A 6,364-nucleotide genomic window follows, 5' to 3' on the forward strand; every position below is an offset into this window, starting at 1 on the left:
AGTATTTCTCCACTGCTCCTACTTAGGATGAAGAAGTTTTGTATTAGCCCCTCACTTGAATGAATTACCATAGAGGCAGTTTATGAATAGCGGAAACAGAATAAAGGAGATAAGACTTGAGTGCCCTTTAAAAGCCTTTCATCTGTTTATTTGATCAGTTGCTGCCTAGCTGAATTTTAACTTGATATTTGTAATTCAGGATACACTAGTTGGGTTTAAAAAAATCAAATTCCAATAAAATGATGTTTTACACTTTTATAAGTGACAATACTTCCTTGCATTAGTTACTTTTCCGTGACTAAAAAAATACTTGACACCTTCAAGTGAAAGAAGGAGAAGTTTGAGGATTATGGTTTCAGAGGGTTTAGTCCATGAATAGTCAAATGGCTCCAAGTTGGAAATAGCATGGTAGAAGGACACTTCAGCATAAAGCTGCTAAACCCATGGGAGGAAGCAGTATGAAAAAGAGGGAAGAGCAAGAGAAAAAGAATACATCACTCAGGTCACACCCCAGTGACAAACCTCCAAACAGGCCTCAGCTCCTAACAGCACAGAAGAATTAATCCACTTATCAGTATAACATCTCCATCATCTGATCATCTTCCAAAATTCCCATCTCTGAACACACAAGACATTGGGGACATATTTAAATCTAAACCATAACACACCTGTTCTATTCATAATATATTTGGATTACTACTATTTTAATACTATAGATTTCTTTGAATTTTCATTTTAAGTCAAAGTGTACAACATAATATTTCCATCATACATATTAAGCAACTATTACTTTATGAAGTATCTTAATATTAAGTAATATTTGTTCCAACCAGAGTGAGTTAAAACATTTCAGAATTCTTTCATGTTTAGAAATTATTTAAGGTATTGTACAGTTACATAAGCAAGATATTTCTTCAGGTCTTGGTTTGGCATCTTGAGTTTCAAAACTGTTTAAATTCCTATTAGAAAATTTTATTTGTACTGATATCTCTCTGGGATATCTCACTATAACCAGCTATGTGAAAACATAGAATTATGTTAAAAAACATGAAATATCTTAGGGTCTGAGGAACAAATGACTTCCCAGAGCCAGTGGCTGCTAAAAAAACAATGTGTGTTACAAAGTCACACAGCTTATGTTGGCACACACTGAAGGTATAGACTGAGCTATATAAAACCTTGTACTTGTAGACAGAAGAACTGGGCTGTGTCCTTTTGTGGCCCTAGCTGAGGAAGATACTTGGATGGCTGAACATGGGACGTCTCCAAGAACTGCTCGGTGCTCCAGGCCTGCCTGCTGGGCTTTGCCCTGGCAGACTTCCTTGGGTCCCCATTCTGGGGGAATACTGTTTTATCTGCCTGAATCTTAAGAGCCAAGCAGTGGAAAAGAAGGTGAATTCAGTGTGGGGATCCCCTGGGAAAGGCACCAAGGGGTTAGGATGGAAGAGAAAAGGGCAAGGAGTGGGGAGATAAGCAGCAACAGGACTTCGTGGGAACCAGGTTCAATTTCGCAGATTCCGTTCGTGCTCCAGCTCCCTCCCCAGCCACTGGGGAGCCCTGTGCTGGTGTTGGAACCCCTGCCTCTGCCTGCCCAGTAGTGGTAGCTCAAAGCCCTGTGGGGCGAGTGCCTTGATCTCCCTCTCCAGGCTGGGTGCTGAGCATTTATCTGTGCTCGAGTGTGTAGGGGGGAAGTCTCCATGTTTGAAGACCTTGTTTTCCCAACTACAGAGAAAACAGCCCCCAATTTCTTTCCTGAGATTCTAATTCCCCCACATGCTGCCAGTTCCCAGGGCCCAAACCGCTGGGGAGGTGTGGGATCTGGTGATGGAATGGCGGTGAGGGGATGGCTGCTGTGCTGTCTTCAGACCTTACCCAGTGCCTGGGAGTCCCTCCCTGCAGGGGAGGGGGTTGGTTGGTACTTTGCAGGCAGCAGAACAGGGCCTGGGGAACAGGGCAGTGACTTCTCTGGGCTGAGGCCATGTTCCCCTGGTTGCTCCCAGTGCCTTTATCTCCAGAGAGGCCACAGCAGTCATGGTTGTGGCGGAGAATAAATATTTCTGCTAAGTACCAGCTCTCCAGCTCCTGAGGGAGGGTCAGGGAGTCCGGGGTCTGGAGGAAGTGATAGCCCCAGGTCTGCCTTCAGTCATGGTTGGAACGGCAAACAGGATGACCAACATCGTTTAACTGAGGTCTAAATGGCACCTCCAGCACCTCCCTGGGTGAGGCAGTCCGAGCCCGTGAAGCCGACTTTATCTGGGCATTTGTTCATTCTCACCTCCTGGCGGGTGGGTAGAGTGAAGGAGTTGAGCCTTGCTGGCTGGCAACAATGTCTGTAGAAGAAAGCCCTGCTGCATAGGGTAGGTTGTACTGTGTGGGGAGCAGCGAGTACCCCAAGTGATGGTGGTGGTGGTGTGTGGACATTAGGCGCTGGGAAGGGGAGGTTCGAGGCTGGTCAACACTCCTTTCAGCTCCGCCTGCTCCCCCGACACTGCTGCAACTGCTGCCACCTCCCACCACCCCACAGCCTCCCGGATCTCGCTCCTGAGAAGTTTTATTGCTTATCATGGGTGACTTGCTCTTGTAGTGGCTGGCATGCTGCTGCAAGATGTCCAGGGCTGTGGACTCTGAGCTGGATTTACAACTGACACTGGGGCTGGCTCATGCCTTCTCGGCATCTTCACCACTTGAGACCTTGCTGCCATACGGGGAGAAAGAGTAGCTGGAAGGCAAGTAGGAACCTGGGTAGTTCTGCATCATCACAGCAGGCATGCCCCGGTAGCTGGGGTGCTTGGGGTCGTAGGACTGGCTGTAGGAGTAGCCGTGCATGTAGGGGATGTAGGACTGGTGCTGGGTGAGGGGGGAGGACACAGGCACATGGACACTTGGTCGGGGCTCCTTGCTCCCAAGGCGGGACTCCTCAGATGTGGGCAGCTTGCAGTCACTACTTGTGTTTTTCTTCCCATCCTCCTTGGGGACAGAGTCCTTACTCCGACTCCTTTCCTCCTTCAATTTTCGGTCTCGCTCCTCTTTCCACCGTTCATCCTCCGACTTGATGTCTGAGTACTTGGCAGGATACACGTATGTCCACATCCAGGGCTCTGCCTCCTGCCGGTACCAGAGAATCGGATCCACCTCTGCCTGGCGGCCACACTCAGTTCCCGTCTTGCCCTCGGAGGCCTCCTTGCCCAGGTGGCTGGCCTAGCTCAGCTTCACCTTCAGGCCCTCAGGGGTGTGGCTGGGGAGTTTGGAGGCATTGTCCAGCTTGGGAATAATGACTGACTTGCCAGGGTCAGCCCCCAGCTCCTTGGCCTTGCCCGGCCCCGACTTCACCAGGTCCGTGAGGCTGGGGGCCTTGGTGAGGATCGAGGGGATAGAAGGCTTCTGCTTCCATTCCTCCTTGAGTCCTTGAGGCCCAGCTCGGCCTTCTTGTCGGGCCCTCGAGGTGGCTCCAGGCCCTGGCGCTTCTGCTGTTCCTCGTACTGCTGTCGGTAGGCCGCGTTGGTGCTCAGCAAGTGGGCGTGGTAGCCCTGGTCGCCGTAGCCATAGGGCGGCACGTAGGCGTATTGGTTGTGGTACAGCGACTGCATGTACATGCTGGGGCGCTGCTGGATGATGGAGGGCTGCTGGCTGGAGCTGCTCAGTTCGGGCTTCTTTTCCTCACAGAGGTCGCTCTTTCCTTTGCCCTGGTCTGGAAGGTGTAGATCTGCTCCGGGGGGATGGCAGGCGCAATGGGCCGGGCTGACTTCAAGCTCTTGGAAGGAATCTTTCCAGGTTTCAAACTAGAGGGCTTTTTACATTTTTCTTTTTCCATACACTTTCTTTCCAAGAGTCAAAGGCATCATTACTCGTTTTGTCCATTACTGAGGGTCCATCGTCAGAGCCGTCATTGGATAAGGCCCCAAGGTCTGTGTCCCCTTCCCCACTCAGCTTTTCTTTACAGAGGCCTTTTGTGCTGAATTTGCTTGAAGGAGAAGGGCTGTGGGGCTCTATGAGCTGAACTTTGGGGGTCGCTGAGTGGGCAGGGGACAAGGAGCCCTTCTGGGAGATGGACGCACCATTGCAGCTCCAAGGTCTGCATGGAGGGTGGGCTCCTCTCCATACTCACTGTCTCCATCCTCTTCCGGCTTGCTTTCATCGTCCGTGTGGGTGTGGGCTTGGTGGTACTTGAGTCCGTTGATGTGTTTGTACTTCTTGTTGCAGTTTGGGTGGGGACAGTCAATTAGGACTGGGGAAGGGCAGTTTCTGTCCAGGACGGTGAGTTCCACTTTCGTCCCAGGGAGGGGCCCTGTGGCTGAGCCCATGGAGTTTGTCCGGACTCGTTTGCTCCCCTTGGAGTCCTCCGAGGTGGAATTCAGCTTCATGTCTCACAGGGGCTTGTTTTTCCCCTTACTGTTGGAGGAAGGGCTGGCCTTGACGTCCTCGGAGGAGCCGCTGGCAGGTGGATGATGCTCTGAAGAGCTCTGGCTGCCCCGATGGCCTTTGCTATTGGCTCCTGCTCGAGTTTTACTGCTGCTGCTGGTCCCTTTGCTGTCAGAGGCTGTGGCCGTCTCGTTGACAGGTGTGTTACTGTTGAGACGCATGCGTTTGCCTCTGCCTCGACCATTGAGCATCTCCAAATCCCTGGTGGGGGAGTCACAGAACCTCGGAGGAGCCGCGTGCAGTCGAGCAGGGTGCCCACGTAGGTCTTGTTCCTCCACCTCACGTTCACCACCAGCATCCCGTCTTCTGTTTCCTGCCACACAATTCCTTCAAGGTTGACGCTGGTTCCAGGTTCACAGGGGCCGAAGCACTCAGGCTCTGTGGCTAGAGCCACATCACACGTGTTGACCCCAACGGATCAGGTACGAACCATGATCTGCTCCCAGGGAGATGAGATGTCATTATTGACCACTGGTACCAAAAGGTGCAGTGGCAGCACCGCCGGTGTGGAGACAGGGGACTCCATCTTTTCAGACTTGACTTTCTTCAGCGGGCGACACTCATTCTCCCCTTCCTCTGGCTCCGGTTTAGCTACCAAAGGATTGAGCGCTGCCCCAGGCTCAATCGCTATACTCCCAAGTGGCTCCACAGCGCCTGTATCCACCCCCGCACTTGCATCATACTGACCACCCCGTCCTCCCAAAGCAACTGGCTGGAGGATCCCAGGATCCTTTTCTGAACAAGTCCCCACCCCTTCTCTTCTCTCCTTCTTGCTCTTAGACGAACTGTTCTCCTTCTCCTTTTTGGAGCTGGCTACACTGCGTGACGCCTTAGCCGCCTTCTCCAAGCCCTTGGGAGCAATAGCAGGAACCAGGCCTCCTGCATTGGCACCATCTCCTGAGCGTCCCTGCACCTCTTTCTTGCTAGCTGCCCCCTCACTTGGAGTGCACAAGGAAGTCCCTGGAGTAGATTTGCTAGTGTCTTTGCCACTCTTATTCCTTTTGGATTTTGATTTGCCTTCCTTCCCTTGAGGACCTGGCACTGGGGTCACAAACTTGATGTTGTCTGGTAGTGTGGCCACAGCACTGGGAGCCGGTATCCCCACCTCCTTTGAGCCTGACATTTCCAGTTTCTGCTGGTCTTTTTCCAGATCGGCATCCAGGTCAATGATGAGGTTCCCTACTCCAATGTCCCATTCATCCCCACTGTGGTATGTCTCAACCGGGTTTGCATCCACTCCTTTCCCTCCTGAGGCTCCACTGCTTAAGGACATCTTAGAGTCAACGTCCCACCTCAAGATTCAAAGCTCTTCCTTGCCCCCAGGTTTCCTATTTTCAGCTTCAGCTATGTTCTCAGACCTGCCACATTGGTCAGTACATGCCCAGTGGATAATGTCATTGCGCGCGGCTGGTCCCAGGAGCAGCCACCGCCGCCCGCCCGGCTCCCCGGGCAGAGCACCGCCGCCGCTGCCGCCCTGAGTCTAAATTTTATAAATACTCTTTAAAGTATCTGCTTACTGGTAGAATTTTAAAAACTAAGGCATTTATATATGACTGAAAATCTTTTGCAAGCAAGTATTATGGTATATAAAATTATTTTTTCACATCTATTTAAAATAATTTGTTCATTTCATTTAAATCATTACCTAATGATATTTACTTTAATTAAGAAAAATATTATAACATCTATTAGTTGCACATTAATTCTTTTTTTTTTTTTTTTTTTTTTTGGTACCGGGGATCAAACTCAGGACCTTGCGCTTGAGAGGCAAGCACCGAAACCACTGAGCTAAATCCCCGGCCCTGCACATTAATTCTTAATCCACTATTACTCATATTTTTTGTTACCAGGGTATGTGATTTAAACTTATGTCACTAAATATTTTCTGTACTTTTCTTCATTTTATATGTACAAATATAAAATACAGAGCTATATTTACAAATTT

The 6,364-nt window shown here is 50.2% G+C and overlaps 1 pseudogene; it reads right to left on the reverse strand.

The window, feature by feature from the left end:
* Nucleotides 1–2,191: 2,191 nt before the first annotated feature.
* Nucleotides 2,192–5,692, reverse strand: LOC101717181 (zinc finger protein 609 pseudogene; annotated as a pseudogene).
* Nucleotides 5,693–6,364: the final 672 nt, after the last annotated feature.

Source organism: Heterocephalus glaber, unplaced genomic scaffold, assembly GCF_053883595.1.
Source record: "Heterocephalus glaber isolate CG9 unplaced genomic scaffold, H.glaber_assembly_v1.0 deba00000347, whole genome shotgun sequence".
Taxonomy (NCBI): Eukaryota; Metazoa; Chordata; class Mammalia; order Rodentia; family Bathyergidae; genus Heterocephalus; species Heterocephalus glaber.